The sequence below is a fragment of the Pediculus humanus genome, genomic scaffold (genome assembly GCF_000006295.1).
Source record: "Pediculus humanus corporis 1103172108290 genomic scaffold, whole genome shotgun sequence".
NCBI classification, from domain to species: Eukaryota; Metazoa; Arthropoda; class Insecta; order Psocodea; family Pediculidae; genus Pediculus; species Pediculus humanus.
Window position 1 is genome coordinate 2,178,431 of NW_002987859.1, and position 21,920 is coordinate 2,200,350.

Sequence of the window (21,920 nt, forward strand, 5' to 3'; positions counted from 1 at the left end):
GAAAATAAGTACTCGATTTCATTAATAAATAAATGCATAAATAAATGAATAAAACAAATCAATTCCCCCGTAAAAAAAAAAAAAAAAAATTATTAATAATAAATCGCTTACATTTAAAAATTTCAAAAGTTGCAAATTTTTTTTTTTTTTATAGACTATACGTAAAGTATAGCGCTATAAAACTCAGATTTTTACGCAAATAGAAATACCGATATTATCGAAAAAAATAAATAAATAAATAAAATATATAAAAATGATAATAATAATGCGTGTAAAACGAAATTCGAGAAGAAAAACGGTTTAAAAAAAAAGAAGACAGAGAGAGAAAGAAAGAGAGGAGAAACAGAAAAAGAAAGAAAGAGAGAGAGAGAAGGAAAAAGTTTAGTAAAAAAAAAAAAAAAACAGGAAACGGAAATGCGAAAGAAAATTGTAAAAACGACGGAAAATTATTTGTTTTTTTTTTTTTTTGTAAACATACGCGCGCGTATTTACATGCGTAAGTATATATATATATATATATATATATATATATATATATAAAACGCTCGGAGCATTTTTTTTTTAAAAAAAAAGAAAAAAATTTAAATTAAAAAAAAAAATTTGTAGTTTTTTTGGAAGTAAAAATAATACTGAAAAATATTCCACATTTGTTGTAGTTGTCTTGAGAATTTTACTAGTTATAGCAGTAAATTTTTTAAGTAACAAACGACAAACGTTTATTAATTGTGGTTTTAATGTTAATTTTCGACGACAACAATTCAAAAAAAAACATTTTTGCGTTCTTGTTTTTTTTTTTTTTTTTTCTACATAAAGTTTTTTTAATGAAATAATAATAATAATTTTAAATGATGTTTTATTTTTGCAACAAAACCGGAAATAGATTCGTTTTTGAATATCATTATTATTATTATTATTATTATTATTATTAACTTACTCTATGACAACAAAAAAAATTAAAAATATGTTGTGGAATTTGTGTTAAATTTATTATGTCCCGCATATCGAACGAAATAAGGTTATCGTTTTCGTTTTTTTTTTTTTCGATGATCCTTTTTTATTCATTTTTTGTTTTTCTCCCCTTTTAATAATCCGAAAAAGGTATTAAAAGGTTTTTTTTCTTTTTTTTTTTTTTTTCCTTTTTACATTTATTAAAACTTAAATATTGAATAAGTTAAAAAAAAAAAAAAAAAAAAAAAAATGAAAAGTTATTTTCCATCTCAACCTTTTTTTTTTTTTTTTCCTTCCTTCCTTCCACTTACAATTTTTCTTTTCCATTCCTTTTCCCTTTCTCTCTCTCTCTCTGTCTCTTTTTAACATTTTCTTCCCTCCCTTTTTTTTTTTTTAACTTTTTTAATTTAAATTTTAAATCTGCACACTAAATTCATTTGAATTTATTCTTTGTCGAGATTTGTGGTTGAACAGTTTTTTTTTTTTTAAAAAAAAATTACATTTAAGACGGTTGTAGTAGGAAAGTAAAAAAAAAAAAAAAATCTATAATGAACCCCCCTCCCATTCCCTCACCATACCAAAAACGTTTTTTTCTTTTTGCCTTTCCACCCCCCCTTTCTCTTCCTCCCTCTCTCTCTCACTCTTCAAAAAAAAAAAGGAAAAGCATTAACGGAGAATAAAAAAATTTTTTTTTATCGAATAAAAATTTTTTTTTTCCTTACTCGGAAGCAGCAGCAACAGCAACAGCACCAGCAGCACCAGTTCAAAAACTGAAAATGTTTTCGATTCTCTATAGATTTCGAAAATAATTTTTTATTAATCGAAACTTTTTTTTTTTTTTTTAACAAAGTTCCCTAAAGAACCTGGAAAATGGAAAAAAAAATTGATCTCAGGTGTTCTAAATACGTATCAAACGATACCATTCTCAGTTGGGATGACGATGCAACAAAATTATAAAAAAAAAGGGAAACGGAAATCCGATTTTTTTTCTCTCACCCTCTCTCTCTCTCTCTCTTTCTCACTCTCTCCAGACCGGATCCTTTCGATTAAGGCAATTTTTTCCAATATCAATAAATTTAATAAGTAAAAGTAAATTTTTTTCGTTTTTTCCCATTTTTTTCGTTTCGTTCCGTTTCGTTTTTTTTTTTTTTTTTTTTTTTTTAAACCGATAAGTCAATGAATAAACTTTAAAAATATATAGATATGTATATATATATATATATATATATATATATATATATATATATATATATATATATATATATATATATATATATATATATATATATATATATATATATATATATATATAGCGCTATATTTTAAAAAAAAAGAAAAAAAGTAAAAAAAGGTATGGAAAACAAATATGTGGTGGAAAGTAGTCAAAGGATGAGTGTGTAATAAATAAAAAGAAAAAACAAAAGGTATCATCACGTGACGCTTTTCTCCCTCTTTCTCTCTTTCTTTCTTTTCGCAATTATTATTTATTTTTCCCCTTCCCCCCGCTTGAACTCAGTAGTAATAATAATAATTTCAATTACATTGTAAGAATTTAGAAAATTTGTTAATGTCATCATCATCATCATCATTATCATTGTGAAAAGTTTTGAAGAAGGTTTTTTGTTTAAACAAAAGATTTCAAAATTTTGTTACGAATATTACTACGATTTTAACAAAAAAAAAGTAAAGGTAAAATGAAAAAAGAGAGAGAGAGAGAGACAACATTGAAAAATTAAATTTTAAATAATTTTGTTCGTGATTTTCTTTTTTTCTTACTCTCCCTCTTTCTCCCTTCCTCTTTCCCACTCTTTCTCCTTCCCACTCTCAAATTTTTCCACAGGTTCGATAATTTTTTTCGCACGTGGTGTGTGTGTGTGCGTGTGTGGGATTCCGAGGAAAAAAAAAATTTTTTTCCCGATTCATTTTTTAACTTTCTTCGAAATTTCCTTCAAGACACCGAATTCAATATAATATTTTACAAAATTTAACCGGGAGAGGAGGAAGGGGGAGAGTAAAAAAAAATAAAAAAAATTTCTCCTCCCTTTCCCTTCACCCACGTTTATTCCGTAACGAAATGAAAAAGTTTTCATTCGGAACGTGTATTAAAAATCTTTTCCAGTCGTCAAATAATTTTTTTAAATTAATTATTTATTTAATTTATTAATTTTTTTCCTACATAATATTTTTTCTTTTATATATATTGTTATATTCCGTTCATTATTTATTTTTATAATCATCAACAAAGCACTTATTACTATCACAAAACTAATTATTTTTCGAAAAATGAAATATTAAATTTTTTGTCTAGAATAATGAAATCGAAAAATAGCATTAAACAATAAGTTTTCTTTTTTTTTTTTTTTTTTTTTTAATAATATTAAAAATAATTCGATTAATAATGTGATAATAATAACAATAATAATAATAATAATTATTTCTTTTTTCTCTTTTCAGTTTAACGTCGTAAAAAAAATTTTCGTTTTGCGTATGTCGTCTTCCAATAGGAATCAGTGATTTTGACATTTCAAAAAATATGACAATATCATTTGTTATATTCATCATTTTATGGGCTTTTATTTGCCCCGCACATCCATTCGATATCCGTAAGTATTTAAAACATTTTTTTTATAAAATTAAATAATAATAATAATGACGATTCTTGAATCATTTGAGAAAACACTGGGAAAACTATTTAATTCAATGGTGTTACGATATAAAAATCGAATTACCTTTTTTTTCGCGTTTCTTATCATAATATAATATATATATTTATAATATATGAAACGTAAAAATATATATTCTCGCGTGAAATTATTATAGAAAAAAAAAGGGGGGGGTATAAAGTGTAAGAAGAGGCGTGGATTTAGATTTTTATCATATAAAAACGACAATTCTATTCAACGTTTTTTTCTTTTTCTTTTTTTTTTGTTTTTGGTTCCACCAAATGTCACGATATTATTTTATAATTGATCAAATTATCACGCGAGAACCCCCCAAAAAAACGAAAAAAAAAAAAAAACGTTTTTTTTTTCTTCTAAATTTTAAAACAATAACGAAGATTATTAGTTAGTGATAAATAAAAAAAAACGATAAATATTATTAATTTTTTTTAATAAATTAAAAAATTACTATTATTATTTTTTTTTTACCACGACTATTATTCATTAACGACAATTTTAATTTATTGTGCTTAATATTAATAATAATAATAATAATAATAATAATCATAATAATAAAACGCGGGTATAATTTTTTTACAGTTTTTTAAATGAAAAAATATGTATGATAATTATTAATTTCGAATTTTTTTTTTTTTTTGATATGTTTGTATTATTTATGATAAAAAAAAAAAATAATTTAAGATGAATTATGAGGTTTGTTTTATTCAAACGTAAAATCACGTCATTTAAAAAAAAAAAAATGAAAAGTAACGAAAAAAAAGAAAAAATTTTTTTTCTTTTATTTTTTTTTTTTCTTTCACTCTCTTCTCTATTTCTTCTTTCTTCTGCTTTTGATATTATCATCAATTTATTATTGTTATTATTATTATTATTCAAAAATAATAAAAAAAAACAATCGAAATTTTTTCTTTTTCCGCCGTTTTTTTTGCTTTTAAAGCAAAAAAAAAAAAAAGAAAAACAAAAAGGAAACAAAAAAATTTTTTTTTTATTTGCCTTCCTGCCCTTTCCCTATTCCCCTTCTCCCCCTCCCCCGATTTCAAAATAAATTTTTTAGGTATTTGCATTAAATTTTTTCTTTTTTTTCCCAGAATTTTTTATTTATTTATTTTATTTATATTAATAAAAAATACGACAAACAAACAAACCGAAAAAAAACCAAAAAACAAAAAAAATAAGTAACCTTGCATATATATATTTTTTTTTTACCCTTTAGGTTAAATTTAAATTTCATATTTATATGTTTTGGCGTGCGCGTGCGCGGCCCTGGTTTTTTTTATTTCTTTTCAATTTTTATTATTATTATTATTATTATTTTTATTTTCTTTAAGAAAAAAAATGCACGATACATACATACGTATATATATATATATATATATATATATATATATATATATATATATATATATATATTCATACGTAAACATTTTTTTTCTTTTTCCTTTTTTTTTTCGTAAAAATTTTACATATTCAAAAAGGAAAATTTTTACGATTTTTTTCTTTTTTTTGTAGGTACACGAAAAATGAAAAAAAAAAAATTATCCTTCCTCCCTCACATGAGGGTTGTTGTTTTTTATGAAATACGCTCGTATGGAATTTATCGTATTGTATTTATCGTTGCGACTAAACTTTTTTTTTTTTTTTTTAATTTCTTCCGTCGACAAATTTTCGGAAATTAAAAAAACTACTCCCACTTATTCATATAATTATTTTTATTATTATTATTTTAAACGGTAGACATTTTTTTTTTTTTTTTTTTTTTAATAATAATAATAAATTGATTGAATTTTTTTCTTTTTTTTTCTCATTCGAAAACTTTAAAAACGTTGTTGTTTTATTTTTTTTTTATTTTAGAAAAAAAAAGTTTTCTCGTTTTTTATCCGTTTGTGCAAAACAAACAAAATTTAAACAACAACAATCGAAACGAAAAAAAAAGGAAAAAAAAGTAAAACTTTAAATTAAAAACAAAAATTTCTCGTTTTTTTTTCATCTCCCCCTTCCCCCTACGCTCTTACGGCGGTCGTCGTAGTTACCATTTAAAAAAAATTTGGCAGGAAAAAAATTTCAAAATTTTAAATTTTTAAATAGATGACGTCATTAAAAATTAAAATTAATTTTTTTATTAAACGTTTTACATTTGGCTTTTTTTTTCCTCTTTTTTAATTAATACATCTAAATTTATTTCGCGATTAATTATTTATTGGTTAATTTAAAATTTTCCCTCGTAAAAAAAAAAAAAAAAAAAAAATGTCTTCTGCTTTTTTTTTCTCTGTCTCTCTTGTAAATTCTAACGAGTCGGTAATAATGATTTCGTAAATATTTAATTAAATTTATACAAAAAAAAACTTTTTTTTTTTTTTGTTTTGTAATTATCAAAGTTTTTATTAATTAATTAATTATATATTATTAAAATCGATCAATAAATATTTTAATCACCGATCGATCGACTTTTAATTAAAAACATAAAACCGAAAAATAAATAAAAAATAAAATTCAAAATGGCAACAAATATGGCTGACAAAGTTTTAAGGTTCTTATTTTCGTTTTTTTGTTTCGACGCGAAAATATTCGTTTTTAAAAAACCGTTAGGAAAAGATTCTTCCTAATAAAAAAATAAAAAATTTATTTATTTATTTATTTATAAACATTTGACGTAAAAAAGTATTTTATTATTATTATTATTTATTAACTTAATTATTAATTCGGAAGGAAACAAACAAAAAGAGACGACGAGAAGGTGGTGGTGGTAAAAGTAAAAAAAAAAAGTTTTTGTTACTTTTCAAGTGTCAAAATCATCCTCTTTCTCCTCCCCTTTCTCCTTCCCGCTTTCCCGCCCTCCGCCCACGCCTCCAACCGTTCATTCAAAGAATTAAAAATGTCAATCAATCAATTTTTGGGAAAAAGAAATGTCATACATAAATATTTTATTGATTTTTATTTAAATAAATAAATAATGAGCGTCGTTGTATTTAATTATTACTCGTGATAAAATTATCGATCCGAAATTTTAAATAATAAATAAATAATTTTACTTAAACAAAAAAAGGAGGAAATTTATTATTTAAGTACCTCGAATCGAATCGAAGTTAAATAATTAATAAAAAAATAAAAAATGGACGACACATTATTTATTTATTTGTCTTTTATATTCCATCCTCCTCTCCCCCACCTAATTCGTTTAGTTTAAAAAAAAAAAAAAAACATGGAAAAAATTCATGACGACGACGACGACGTTTCTCACTTAAATCAAATGAAATTTTTTATAGTGATGATGATGATGATGATGATGATGATGATGATAATAATAATAATAATGATAATAATAACGGCAGATTTGGGTTAATGTAAAAAATATTTTTTATTTTTTATTATGTTATAAAAATAAAATTAATGTTTCCTTTTTTTCCCTTTTTTTTTACAAAGTGCGTATTAAAATCTTAAAATTTTAAAAGACAGAGAGGGGGAAGGGGAGGGAAAGGGAGGGAAGGGGAAGGAAAAGAATGAAAGAGAAAAATTTTTTTTGTTAACCGTCATTTTTTTTTTTTAAATTAATAATATTTTTTTTGCGTTACTATTCGTCGTTCGATGATTATAAATTATTGTAAAAAAAATTATAAATCGTTTGATTTGAAAACGTGAAAATAATTTTTCCAACGTTTTTATCAAAAAAAAAAAAGAAAAAAGAAAAAAAAGAAATTTTATTTTTTTTAAATAAATCATTTCCGTACAATTTATTTTAATATTTTAGTCAATTTTAGGATATAAAGACTCAGTAAAAAAAGAAAAAAGAAAAAAATTTTATTTTTGAATTGTTAAAATTACGGGAAATGCCCCCGTCCTCTCTACCTCCCTCCCCCCACACAAAAAAATACACACATATATATAATATGAAAAGAGAAAGAGAAAGAAAGAGAGAGATGGATGAGAGATGGGAAATGGGTATAAAAAAAAAAAACCACGACGCTGAATTTTTTTTTTTCTTTTTTTTTATACGGTTGAGATTTCAAGAAAAGTGAAAAGAAAAAAAAAGAGAAAGAGAGAAAGAGAGAAAATGAAAAAAAAATATGATGTACTGCTTTTGAATTCGGTTTTTTTTTTTATTGCAACAAAGCAAAAAAAATTAACAAAAGGAATATACGTCATAAATTTTACGGCTCTTTTTCCTTTTTTTTCTCTCTCTCCTCCCCTACCCCCTCCAACCCCCACCGCAAAAAAAAAAGAAAAAATTTTTTTCCCATCTACAAGTCAAAACATATATAACATGTCACACATACACACAAACAAAAAAAAATTTTTTTTCATTTCTTTTCTTTTCTTTTCTTTTGTATTTTAATTTAATTTATTTAACGTACGAATTGGGAAATTTTTTTTTATTCCGTTCTAAACGGAATAAAAACTTTAATTTAAAAAAAAAAAAGGAAAAAAGTACTGCCAACATATCAAATTAAAAATTTTTTTTCATTATTTTAAATATATAACAATTAATTAATTAATAATCAGATCGTGAAAAAAAAAATTAATAATAATAATTTCGTGCAAAAAAAAAAAAATTTTTTTTTACTAAACGTGCAACAAGTATTTTATTTTTCAACCCCTCCCCTCCCCTTTTCCCCTCCCCAAAATTTTCCATTCATTCATCCCTTATTTTTTTTTTAACTTTCCTGCTGTGCATGATCATCTTCATTTATTGATTTTTTTTTTTATTTTTTCTATTGAGATTTATGTAAAGTATATCTATGACACTTTACACACACATCCAATTTTTCACATTCATTATTATTTTATATTTTCTTTTTGTGTCTGTATTATTATTATTATTATTATTATTATTATTATTATTATTATTATTATTATTATTGTTATTATTTTTATTGTTATTATTATTATTATTATTAAAGTCTCTTGCGTCTACAACACGAAAAAAAAAAAAAAAATTTCCACTTTTTCAACTTTTATTTTTTTATATATATTATCCAGAGAGAGAGAGAAAGGCAGAAAGTGTGTGGGTGTGTATGTGCGCGCGTGTGTGTAGGGACCAGGAAACTTTCCTTTTTTTTTTGCCATTTCAAAACGTTTTTTCGTAAGAATGAGTTAATGTAAAAAAAAAAAAAATACGTGCGTACACGTGTACGCGAAAGAATAATTTAAATTTTTTAACATTTTGTAAGGAACAAAAAAAATTTAAAAAAAAAAACCGCGAAAACGTTTTAAAATCTTATTTTTTTATTTTTTTCCCCCCTTTTGGAAAAAATAAAACATCTTCTGCTTTTACTTCTAAATAAAATAAACATCGTAGCAATTCAATACACATTTTGATTTTTTTATTAAAAATTTATTATTATTATTATTATTATTATTATTATTATTATTATTATTTTAATACTTTAAATAAATCTTTTAATATAAAAATAAAGCTAAATAATAATTAACCGGAAATTTAATTCGTGACACGTCATTAATTATAATTTTCTCTCTCCCTATCTCTCTCTCACTCTCTCGGCTTCCGTTTTTTTTTATTCTTCCTCCTCCTTCTCCTCCTCTCCTTCTTTTTCCTTTTCTTTCCCAGTATTAATAATAATAATTAATTCTTGTTTTATCATTAACGGAAAATATTTTTAAAGTCTTTAGCGTCGCCAACGCCGCCTCCGCCACCGTCGCTCCCGCTGTTGTGTTACGTAGATAATAATAATAATAATAATAATAATAATAATATTTCTGACGTCATTTTATTTTTAATTAAAATTAAACGTGAGAGATAAAAAAACCAAAAAACGATTTATTTTTGTTTTTTTTTTTTCTTTTCTTCCTTTTATTAATTGATACCTTTCGAGTGATTATTTACCTCGTTTTATTATCATTATCATTATTAATATTGTTTACGTAAACCACCGCCGAAACAAGACATTTAATAACCTATTAAGTAAAAGATTGGTCTCGTTAAATTAAAAGATGAGGTTCAAATTTCTGCGGTTCGTTTAACCTTTAATTAATTTTCAAAACGGGATTTTAAATTCGCGTCCGCCATTTTTTACTTTTTACTACTTCTACTACTACTACCCTTCCCCTGATTGGTTGATTCATCACGTCGAACGAATCAAAATTTATTTTTCCAGAGTGTTAATTACGTCACTTTTTACATTTAAAATAAACGTCGCAAGTCATTTATTTATTTATTTACTTATTTTTTTGTTATTAAAAAAAAAAAAAAATAATAATAATAATAATAATAAATTTACAAACGTGGAAATGATATTTACGATTGTAGTGATGTTATATGTATAACTCGAAAAAGAAAACTACAATAAAAAAAAAAAAAAACAGGAAAAAAACAAAAGGAAAAAAAAACGTCAGATGTTAAAAATTGACCGTTTGGTAAATAATAATAATAATAATAATAATAAAAGAAAACAAATGTTTAACTTACGTCATGTTTTTCTTTTTTTTTTATTAATGATACATAAATACATATTTTATTAGTTTATTTTTTTTTTTTTTTATTAGAATCGTCGTTTAATTTAAAAAAAAAATTTCTACGTTTTTTTTTTTTTACCCCCCTTTCCCTCCCCAGCTTTTTTAAAATCGTTTTTCTCATTTTTTTCCTTTTTCCTTTTACTTCCGTTTCTTTTTTTTTTATTCGTTTTTTATTATCAATTTCCATTTAAACGAATTCGATTGATTTTAAATATTATTATTATTATTTTTATTGAGTCATCAAACGTTTTGGGTTTTTGCGGGATCGCATAAACATAATTTTTTTTACAACAACAGACACAAACAGAACAAACAAGCAAACGAAAATATTATTTATATTCCTACTCCTATTTAATAATTGAATTTTTTTAATCCGATCGATGATATCATGCGGACATTTTCCTTCTTTTCTTTTTTAATAAATAAATAAAATTTTATTTTCACACGAAAAATTTTCCGCCATCTTTTTTTTTCTTTTTTTTAGTTTAAACGTTATTATTACTAATTAATTAATTACGTAAAAAAAAAAAAATCAACCCTTAAAAATTATCGAATGCGGGTTAAATAATATTACAATTAAAAAAAAAAAAACGTCAATAAATAAAAAAAATTTTTTTTTTTTTTTTTTTACATTAAATAATTTTCGAACTCAAATAAATTTAATTTTAAAAAAAAAGGAAAAAAAAGGAAAAAAGGAAAAAAAGGAAAAAAAAAATTTTATTTTTTTTTCATTTTTTTTTTAAATTTTTCAACGGTAAAATTAAATGAATCGGATAAATGAATCCTTTTGTTACCTTCCCCTCCCTCCCTTCCTCCCTCTCTCTCTCTCTCTCACCCCCACCCTCTCGTTAATTAACGATACCTTTCACTTTAAACCTTTTAACCTTTTAAAAAAAAAAAAAAAATTTTTTTTCCTTCTTTTACTGCTTAACATTCACATTTATCGAAATTAAATTAATTTTTATTATTAGTATTATTATTATTATTATTATCAAAGGAAGGGATGATTATTTACATAATGTTTTAAGCTACCCTCAGCATGTTTTCGGTGATTAGGTTTTGAATTTTTTTTTTCTTCCCTGTTTTTTTTTTTTTTTTTTTTTTTTACTTCGGGATTAAAATTCTTTAGGGAAAAAAAAAAAAAAAAGTTTTCCTTTTTTTTTTTTATTAATCGGAAAAAACGCGGCGTTTTCAAAGGCGTACGAGGCGTAAAAAAAAATGAAAACATTTGTTTTAATTTAATTATTATTATTATTATGATTTAATAAAAGTTTGACACGTATAGAAATTTTATATATCCTCGCACTCGCAAACCGGAAAAATACAGGGAGAGAGAGAGAGAGAGAGAGAGTGAGAGAAAGAAAACTGATATCGTTCGTAAAAAGGTTTTTTTCCACCACGGTCGTCGCCGGGCTCTCTCTCTCTCTCTCACTCACTCTCGCCGTCATCGTGCTTGAATTTTCACATTATTCAAACATTTGTCAGTAATTTTCCAAAAAGTTTTCCGGTGCGAAGAACCCGTTTTTGGAAAATTTCCTCTCTTCTTTTACATCCCATAAATCCAAATATTTCTCTTTTTACTCTACTCCCTTTCACTTTCTCTCTCATCCTTCTTATTAACCTCCCACATCTCCGGATTCATGACGTGAACCCCTTTCTGTCTCACTCTCACTCTCTCGAGATTTTACTCAAACAGGGAAAACGTCTTTAGCGCGTAAATGGATTTATGGATGCCACAATAACCTTTTGCTTTTCAATATTCATAAATAAACATCATCCTTTTACGTTTTACCTTTTTCAAAAATAAATTTTTTTTTAACTTTGGTATTGTTTTTTTTTTTTTTTGTAAACAGAGAAACAATTTAAACTGATAGCGTAGAAGTAAAAAAAAAAAATTTATTTGACCGCATTTTTATTTAATTTCTCTGATTTTTTTTTTTTTTTTTTGTCTTCTGCTTTATCCGTTTTTACATTTTTTTTTTTAAACGGTCATATTATCTTTAAATTTTTTTGTTTCAATGTGGTTTTTCATTTTTTTTCTCTTCTCCCCATTCCTTTTCCTGGTACATTTGTTTTAATCTTCAACGACTAAATAAAAAAACGAAAAAAAAAAATTATGCTCCGATAAACAAACAAACAACGACGACAACAACAAACCAGATGATTGTTTTTATTTTTTCTCGTTCATTGAACATAAGTATTTTTTTTTTTTTTTTTTTACAATAACACGATTAAGAACTTTTATTTTTTATTATCTCTTACGATTAAATTTCTCTCTCTCTCTCTCACTCCGCTACAAACATTTTTAATAAAAACAACCAAACAATCAAACAAAAAATAAAAAAAAAAATCATTCAACAATCAATCAAAAATCAAATCATTAAAAAAAAAAATAAAAAAATTTTCCCGATAAAAAATTTTATTTCCTTTCCTTTTTTTTTCCTCCTTCAACAAACCAATAAAACAAACAAAACAAACACAAACGATCCGGGACGAATAAATTAATATATTTATATATATAATAAAAAAATCAAGACGGAAAAAAATAAAAACGGCAACACCGCCAAAACAAAAAAAAAGGTAATAAATAAATTTTTCTTTTATCAAAAACCAAAAAAAAAAATTATAGCGCGTTAAATTTCTTGTAGTATCGGTCATCAACAACAACAATCTACACGCTACAACAACCGAACCCCCTCCCCTCCCCTCTCCCACGTCCACCGGTCCCCGGAGCAACCTTTTTTTTTTTTTTTTGTACGTTTAATAAACCGGATGTTCGAAATCGTGTTTAAATCATTTTGCACGCACGCACACCTCACACAAACATAATTATGTTATCATTCAATCTGTCAATTTATTATTCTACGTTTCCGTTTTATGCACACACACACACAACATTCCACGATTTTTTTTCCTTTGACCCGGGCGTATATAAAACGCCGCGTACTCACTCACTCACACTCACACGTACCCTAAATAAATTATTATTGATTTTAAATATCGATTTTTAAATATATATTTATATAAAACAGAGAAAGAAAAAAAAAATTTCTATATATATATATATATTTTCGTGCCGCCATTTTTTATCAGATGATAATAAATTAATATTATTTATTATTTATTATTATTATTATTATTATTATTAAAAAATTATTTATTAAATGAAAAACCGGCCGTAAATCCCCGTTATTATTTACATTTCCAAACAAAAAACAAAAAAATTACTTTCAAATATTATTAAAAGGATTTAATTCAAAGGAAAAACATTAAAAAAAAATAATTTTCAATTACAAAATTATTATTATTATTATTATTGTTATTAAACATCGGACACGTGGTTAAAAAAAGCTAGCTAATGGTAATTATTAAAAACCCCGGGCCCGTTTCAAAAAAAAAATTTTCACGGATCGGACTTTGAATTAATTAATTAATTAATAAACCGGAAATGCCGTCAAATCAAGAATTGATAATGATGATAACGCGAGAATCGTAAACTAATAAAATTTTGTTATCATTAATATCCGATGTTGTTTTCGAAAAATTATACACGTACGCAATATTAAAACGATGATGATAATAATAATAGGAGAGAATGTGTGATTGTGAAATGACCATGAAATTTTACGGGGGAATAGTTGTGGGGGAAGGAAATAAAAAAAACTTTTCATGAATAAAATTCCTACTACGGGTCCCCCCCATCTTTTCCCTTTTTCAAAATTTTACTAAAAACTCGTAGTGGAGTAAAAGTTAGTAAGAGTAGGTAGGAAATCAAAAATTTATTTATTTTATTCGTCTGCTGGAAGAAAGAGAAAGAGAGTGAGGGAGATAGAAATTCACTTTTTTCCCTCTTACGAATAATTTTCCATTTCCTTTTTTTTCCTTCTTTTTTCTTCTTCTTATTTTTCCTTTGGTTCTTTTGTTCTTCTTACACGTCACCGTCAAAAAAAAAAATTTTCCTTTTTTTACTTTCTTTCATCATCTTTTCCCGTAATTAATAATAAAAACTCTTTTTTTTCGTACGAGATGGCGATGGCGGAGATGAGGCATCAAAGGAAAAAAATAAAAAAAACGCGCCACGGCAAAGGTTTCACGTTGTAAAAAAAAAAAAAAAACGCACGCGCAAAGAAAAGGAATTAAAAAAAAAAAAAATTTACTTCCTTTGAGAAAAAAAAAAAAGGTAGGCAGAAAGGGGGAATGGGAGGAAAGGTGAGGAGAGATGGGGGTGGGGAAAAAAAAGATGATTTTTTTACAACCTCAAATTCATCATCATCATCATCATCATCATCGTTGTTGTTGTTCCTTTTAAGTTTCAAAAAATCTCAAAGCTTTTTTTCTCCAGTTTTTCCATGAAAAAAAATTTTTTTTTTTTTCTCTCCAAAAATTTGTTAGATTTTCTTGTCATGTTTAACTGACAACTTTTTATCCCTGCCTTGTTTTAATTTTCCTTCTTTCTCCCATCTCTCTTCCACTCTCTCTCTCTCTCTTTTTTATTTTCTTATAAAACAAAGTGAATTATGTAGTATTTTATAGATTCATTATAAAAAACAAAAAAAAAAAGGAAAGAAAATTTTTTTTTTTTTTAAATGAAAAATTTATGAAGTTTTTTTCACCGTTTTATTCATTTGATTTGTCATTTTCCTTTTTTTTTCTTCTTATTTCTTTCCTTTTTCATCTCGTCAAAGGAAAAAACGAGGAAATTTTTTTTTTTTTTTAGATATAAATATGTAAATTAATGACAAAAAGTAAAAAAATTTTCATTTTTTACGCCGCCAATTTTTATAATATTCGATATTTATAAAAGAAAGAAAAGAAAAAAAAGATTGTAAATTTTTCTTTTAAAAAGAGGAAACGGAAGTGGAGCGGAGAATGTCGAGAGGAGAGAGGGGAAAAAAGTGGTAAAAGATAAAAACAAAAAAAAACTTTTTTTTTTTTTTTACGCAAACGTAAACGTCTTAAATAAAAATCCTTCTGTCAGGTTAAGAAATGGCGGGGGGGGGCGAAGAAAAAGGGATTTTCTTGTTACATATTTTTTTTTTACTCTAATAATTCTCTTTTTTATATACGTGTAAACGCGTCGTGGAAACTTTTTTTTTTTTTTTTTGATTTTCTTTTAAGGAAAATTTAACTTTTTAAAAATTGTTTATAATTTAAAATAAAAATTTCGTATCCAACGTCATTAAGTTAAAATTTTTATTTTATTCCCTCTCCCTCTCTCTCTCTCTCTCTCTTTCTCGTAATAATAATAATAATAATTGATAAATAAATTTTTAAAAAAAATGTCTGCGCGCCATTTTCAGAAAAAAAATTCCAATAATTTTTTTTTCACGTTCGAACGATCGAGACGAAAAAAAAAAAGTTTTCGCGGTTAAAAATGGCTGAAAGAGCAACATTTTAGTTTTATTGCACCATTGAGAGCATTTTTACAATCGGAAACAAAAAAAAAACCGGAAGTAAAACCTTAAAAGTAAAAACTTTCATCCGACGTCTCACTCCCTCTCTGTCTATCTCTCATCTTTACCCTTTTTTTCGTCTTTGGGTTTTTCCCCCTTTTCTCTCTTTCTCTCTCTCTCTCTCTCTCTCTCCACCTAAAACGAGAAAAAAATAAAAAAAAGTAAAAAAAAACTTTTTCACTCAACGAATTGAGAAAATTGAACTCTGACCCCGAGGCTCGAGTTACAAAAAAGAAAAAAAGAAAAGAAAAGAAAAGAGAAAAAAATCAGATTTTAAATTTATGACCGTTTTAACTTTTAACAATTTTAAAAAAAAAATATTTTGAAAATTTTTTAAATCGAATTTTTTCGAGAAAGGGAAAAAAAATTTAGCCCCTCATCTCCCCTCCCCACACTCCACACAATCCCTCTCGTTAATTAAAAATCTAAACACCAAGAAATAATAATATTAATAAAAACAATTTCAATTTTTTAAAATTTTCCATTGGGTTTCGCAGCAGTAAATGAAAAAACTTCGTCAAAAATTTTTTCCTTTTTCTTTCCTTTGTGAGTTTTGAAATATTTTTCTCCAGTTCCCCCTTCCCTCCGATTCCAAAATCCGAAATTACTTTTTATATTAATACGATTCGATACGTTCGAAAGGAAATACAACTGATATGAGGGGGTGGGTGTGGGGGAAAATAATTTCACGACGAAACGGCTGAATAAAAAAAAAAATTTTTTTCCTTTTTTTTCTGAGGGGAGAAGAGAGAGAGAAAGGGAGGGAGTTAGGTAAAGGTTTCGTACATTCGGTCATCGATCAAAAAATTTTTTTTTTTTTTTATATTTTTATTCAGCCTCAAAAAACTTTTATGCGATTCTCACGCAACCGAAAAAAAAAGAAAAAAAAACGTTTTTTTTTCCTTCTCGTTCTCCATTTTTTTTTTTTTTTTTTTATTTGACTCCAGCAGGATTTTTTTTTCTTTTCTCCATACATTCATTACAAACAAAACCATAAACATTCACTCATACATATACACTTACACAAAGCGAGTTTTTATTATTATTATTACTATTTATTACTAAAAATCTATTGTAAGTTTTTTTTTTTGAAAAAAAAAAAGGTATTCGTTTCATTCATTCATTCACCCTCGCGTTCGTTCCTTCGTTCCTACGCCATTTTGAATTTGTTGTTTTGGAAAGAGAGAGAAAGAGAAAGAGAGAGAGAAAAAAACGTTAACGTTGAAAATACGGCGGGCGAGTAATAAAAACAAATGTTTTTTTTTCTATTTTCGTTATGAAATTTTATTTGTTTTCAATATTTGTTTAATTATATGTTTAGGAAAATTTACTTTTCGTGTTTTTTTTTTTTTTCTAAAAAATTTTCCTTGCATTTGCAAAAAATTTTACAAAATTTCAAGCTAGAAAATAATTATAAAAAAAAAGAGGGAAAGGAGAAAAGTGGGGGAAAAGGAAGGGAAAAACCTGAAGGAAAGGAAAAATTTTCACGTGCGTGCGTGTTCATAAGAGAGTTTGTTAGGAATTAAAAGGTTGAAAAAGGATTAATGAAAAAAAAATTTTTTTTTTTTTTCCGTCACATTCGTAAAATTTTCCGGTTTTTTGGAAAAATATAATTGGATGAGGGTTCGGGTGTGGAAGCCGGGGAAAGGAGTGGGGGAGAGATGTAAAAGACAAATGTTGGGCGTCGTTGGTATTTAAGGATTTACGGCGAGAAATTTTAAAAGTTCTTTTAATTTTTTTTTTAAAAAAAAAAACTTTAAAAGACTCTTGCGACAAAAGATTTTCTTGTTTGACCTTTTCCCCTCCTCCCCCATTTTCCTCTCCCTTTCTTGCGCCCGGAAAAAAAAAACCTTTTTTCGTTTAGTTATTCTCATTTACGCGAATGATAAAGTTTTTATTCCCCCCCCTTTTTTTTTCTTCCCCACTTTTCCAGTTTCCATTTTTTTTCCTATCACATAAGTGATTTCCTTTTTTTTCTTTTCGTTAGCGTGTTATTTCTTTCTCCCTTTTGATTTTCATATGACTGACACTTCTTAATGTTTCCACAATGACTAGACGTATAGTTCGAGTTGTCAGAGGAATTATAACACTCGACCTTATATGACCACCGCCCTTTTTTTTCTCTCCAACCCTCACATCACATATCGTGCCGGTTTCAAATTCACGTGTAAGTAGAAGAAGAAGAAGTAACAAACATCGCATGCAATTTTTCTCCCCCCTTAAAAATTTCTATTCCCTTTTGATGTATGCTCACACACACACACACACACACACACACACTTACATCACCCAAAAGGGTCCGAACCGAACCGCATAGAAGCAAATTCATTTTCCAGTTTTTTTTTTCTCCAGTAACGTACTAGAAGACCCCTATTATACACGACCCATTACATTTAACTCGAAACATATTTTACTATTTTTTGAAAATTTATTTTTATTTTTATACAATAAATCAAATGATATCATTTAATCTTAATCGATGACGAAGGTTTTTTTTTGCGTTTTAAGTGGTTTCTTTCTTTTTACTCCCCTCCCCCCCCAAAAAAAAAATAAAAACGGAAATAAATAGGAGCTAATGAAAACTGGAAATGATATTAATAATGATTTGGTTTTTTTTCTCCCCCACTACGTAATAATGCGTTTGTTAATAAAACGAGGGTTAAAAAAAAAAGAACTAATTGCACGTTACGTGCGTGTTTATTTACGCGCGCGTAATTTCGTTTCATTTTTTTTTTTTGGTCTAAAAAAAAGCCATTAAACCTTTTTTCGACTAAAAAAACCGATCTTAAACCTTTAGAAAAAAGGAAAAAAAGGAAGAAAAAAAAAGGTTTAATAATAAATTTTTAACGTTGTATAAAATAGTTTGAGTTGTAAATGATGATACGTACGGTAAAAAGAAAAAGAAAAAAAAATTTTAAATTTTTTGCGAGGGTTTTTTTTTCTTCTTGGAAAAAGGGAAATGACAAAAGGTTTTCCCTGTTTTCTTCGTTTTTTCCTTTTTTTTGTTTTTTTTCTTTTTTAAATTCACTTCGTAATATCGTAATATCCCCTTGATATTTGACACTCTCCTATCTTGGTTTTACTTGGTTTTTGTACAATCAACAGGGTCGCGTCAAGTTAAACGAAATGGGTAGATGGATAGATACAGAGATAGATGTATGTTCCATCATCCCTAACATTTTTTTTTTTGTTACCCTTAATGCAAATCTACAAAATGCGCAAAACTTTGAATAATAGATTCTCTTATTATTTATTCTTCTTCTACTCACTCAAAAAAGGGAGAAAAAAAGAAACAGAAAGAGAAACGTGCAAAAGAAAAGACTTAAACATTAAGGATTAATTTTTTATTATTAATACGAAACGCGGCAATTGAAACGATAAAAAAAACCAAATCACGGTTGTGACGTCATAAAGAAAAATCCGTAGTTGTACCAACTTGCAAACCGTGTAATACGATTACGGCGGTTGAATAATTTTTTTTTTTTTTTTTTTAAATTTTTCAATTTTCCTATAATATCGTTGAGGTTTTTTTAAAAACCTCCAAATTTTCAAACAGAAAAAAAAAAAATAAAATAAATAATAATAATAATAATAATAATAATAATAATAATAATAAAAAGGAAAATTAAAAAAAAAAAAAACAATTTTCTCTACGGTAAAATTTCGAAAGTATATTCTACGTTTTACCCCCCACCCTACCCCTTCCCACAACTCCGCAAACAAAAAAAAACGTAAAATGATATCGTTCGTTAATTAACGAAAAAAGGTAAAGTAAAAAAAGGGTACAGAGGGGGGGGGAAAGGACCAACAAAAAAAAAGGAAAATTTTTTTTTAAATATGAAAACGATAAGGAGGTTTTTCCAAAAAAAGGGAAAATTTTTGTCGGTGGGTAAATGACCAAAAAATGTGAAAATAAGTATATAGCGGGAAAAGGGTTGGGAAAATATTAAAAGTACAAAAACCTTTTTTTTTTGAGAGAGAGGGGAGAGTTTATTCCCCCCCCCCTCTTTTTGAACACATACGTAAAACACGTGTAGGAAAATGAGAAAAAAAAAACTTGAGCACGCACGCACCACTCAAACACGGGTTAAAACAAATCAATAATCAATCAAAATTCGATAAAAATGTAAACAAACAATAAAAAAAAAAATTTTACAGGTGATAAAAAATAAAAAATTTCACAGGGTTTTTTTTTTTTTGTAATTCCATTGAAAAACCTTTTTTCCTTTTTTTTCTTTTTTTTTTTTGGAAAAAGAAAATGATGATGGAAACATGGAACGTTGTTCGAATCACGGTTGAATTTTTAAATCAGGTGTAGTCAAATATTTTTTATTTTTTTTTAAATTTATATCGTTTTTGACTGAGAGAAAGAAATAGAGAGATAGATAGAATGAGAGAGAGAGAGAGGAAACGAAGCACGTTCGTGTGTGTGTGTACGCTTGCAAAAGTAGAGAAAGAGAGAGAGTGGAGGGGGGAAAAATAGAAGCAAGAAGACAAAACGACGACTAAGTGAGTGTGTGTGTGCAAAAGCAATGAAGAGAGACAAACAGAGAGAGGGGGGTTAGGGAAAAAGAGAAAGAGAAGACAATAAAAAAAAGGAAACAACGAGTTTGTGTGTATGTGATGTGTGTGTATAAATTTGTCTATACGTGCGTGCAAAAATATTGAAAAGAGAAAGAGAGACAGAAAGAAGTGAGATGACGAAACAACGAATGAGTGTGTGAATTTGTGTGTGTGTTTGTGAGTGCGCGCGCCTGCAAAAGTAGAAATAGAGAGAGAGAGAGAGAGAGAGAGAGAGAGATTCAAAAGGCTTGCGTTTATGTTACATAAAAAAAAGGGTTTCGAGCAGGAAAAAAAGAGCTAAAGCAAAAAAAAAAATTTGAGTATTTTTTTGGGAAGAGGGAGGAGAGGGTAGGGGAGGGGGAAAGGTAGAGGAGAAGAGACTTTACATCACATCAACCCGACCTCTCCAAAATATTTATTGGCTTTAACTTTTACTTTTTTTTTCGTTTTTTTTTTTTTTTGTTTTTCAAAGGGAGAAAAGAAGCAAAAAAAAAAAAAAATTGTGTCAACCAATAAAAAAAAAAAAAATTTTTTTTTTTAAAGAAAAAAAACCTTAAAAGGTTCCATTTTTTTTTTTTTTTAAACTTTATCAAAGTTTTTATCGTTAACTACTACTACGACTTAGTAGTTTTAACGTTTACGACACAGTTTCCAAAAAATTTTAAAAACTAGAATAATTCCACTTAAAAAAAAATACTGGAGAAAGTAAAAAGATTTTTTTTTTGTTAAAAAAAACTCGTGCGCAAGGTAAGCCCGCATTTAAATTTTTTTTTTTGCGGTTTTTTAGCTTTTTTTCAATTTTACAACAAAAAAAAAGCCCCCCAGACATTTTTTTTTTCACTTTTAAAATTTTTCTTTTCATTTTTCCTCTCCCCTTTCTCTCTCTCTCTATTTTTAAGCAATGATGTATTCTTGTGTGTGTGTGTGTGTGTGTGTGTGTGTGTGTATGACTCTATACCATCATGTGACTTGCAAACAAATAAATTTTTCCTCTCTTTCTTTCTTTCATTCTTTCTTCTTCCATTTTTTTTTTTTTTTTTTACGTTTTGTTTTCCACTTTGTCAAAAATAAAACAATTTTGACGGTTTCTTCTGTTGTATCGTTTTTAATTTGAAAACTGTTTTCTTCTGCTTCTCTGTTTTTCCATTTAAATTAATTATTAGTTTTTAGTAAGTACATCTAATGACGCTCATTTATCATTGTCATCTTAAGGCAATTTCCCGTCTTTAATTTTCCTTTTTTTTTTTTTTTTTTGGTAAAAATTGTCACTTTTACGTTACAAAACGAATGAATGGAAAAGACAGAGAAAGAGAAAAAAGAAGAGGTGAGGGAGAAGGAAAGGTAAAATAAAAAATGATATTTCCTCCCCCCCAAAAAAAAAATTAAAAGGTACGAAAATTTCAACGTGCCAAGTTTTTTTTCTTTCTATTTTTCTTTTAAATTAATTAATATTTTATCTTATAGTAAGATAAAATTTTTTTTTATAGTCCATAAATTTAAAAACAAAATATAATAATAATAATTTTTCTAATCAATTAATACTATAATTTAAAGCGCCAAACGAAAGTTTTAAACGGGTCAATTTATCTTTTTCGAATTGCGGTTACCCCCCCCCCCCACCCTTCACTCTGCCCCATTTTTTTATATACAATATAGCAAAAAAATTTTTTAAACGTCTATAAAAACGCTATAAAAAAAATCATTAAAATAATTAAAATCCACGTCGAAATAAATTCAAACGGAAGAAGGGGGACGAGGGGCAGGGAAATTAAAGAGAGAGACAGAGAGAAAAAGAAATTTTCCACGC